The sequence below is a fragment of the Ambystoma mexicanum genome (assembly GCF_040938575.1).
Source record: "Ambystoma mexicanum isolate Mex_15411 chromosome 12 unlocalized genomic scaffold, UKY_AmexF1_1 Mex_chr12_unloc.1, whole genome shotgun sequence".
Classification (NCBI taxonomy): Eukaryota; Metazoa; Chordata; class Amphibia; order Caudata; family Ambystomatidae; genus Ambystoma; species Ambystoma mexicanum.
Genome location: NW_027182322.1, coordinates 16,118,115 through 16,118,842, shown reverse-complemented (window position 1 = coordinate 16,118,842; position 728 = coordinate 16,118,115). Strand labels below are relative to the sequence as shown.

The window sequence follows — 728 nt, the reverse complement described above, 5'->3', positions numbered from 1 at the left end:
TTGAGCACGGTAATCCTCTGGTGGAATACTTCCCCTGGAAGTCATCTCTTATGGAGAAGCATAATGCACACTGCTTCAGTGTGACCATGTGCTTTTCCAGTCTTGCTCCCGTTTTCCCTGGTCTTTTGCTAGTGCTTCAGTTGGCAGCATACTTTGACCGGAAGAATTCTCCCAGGAAAAGATGTCTGCAGGACAGACTCACCGCACACCAAGGGGATGTAGCTCAGTGGTAGAGCGCATGCTTCGCATGTATGAGGTCCCGGGTTCAATCCCCGGCATCTCCATTTGCATAAACTTCAGTGTGATTTTGTCCCGGTTATTTTGTATTTCACACTGCAACTCGGGCCATGATTATAGGATCATCGACATTCATATCTATTTGTCTGAGAAAACGCTGGTGCCCGTATCGCAAACCTGCCTGTAATATATCAGTGAGGTTTGCGTCCCTGCCAGTGTCAACATCCTGTATGCCTTCACAATCACTACAAATAGAAATGCACAGAGAGTACCATCACACCACAGTTTTAACCGTGCAGAATCGTGAAAGGATTGGCATTGCCTTGCGTTTCTTTTCAGTCGATTGTTTTGGTTCCGAATGTATAGCTCCACCATTGTACCTTTGTAGCATATGATGGCTAGCTTTAAAAATAATTTGTTTTCACTGGATGTGGCCACAGATGTACCTCTGTTGTCAACCTAAGTTGATCAGGTTCTGTAACTTGTTAGTT

At 45.1% G+C, this 728-nt stretch overlaps 1 non-coding gene across 1 annotated transcript; it reads left to right on the top strand.

The window, feature by feature from the left end:
- The first annotated feature begins 212 nt into the window (after nt 1-212).
- On the top strand, nt 213-284 carry TRNAA-CGC (transfer RNA alanine (anticodon CGC)). The gene has a single exon. It is a non-coding gene; the product is annotated as a tRNA-Ala (tRNA).
- The last annotated feature ends 444 nt before the right edge of the window (nt 285-728 follow it).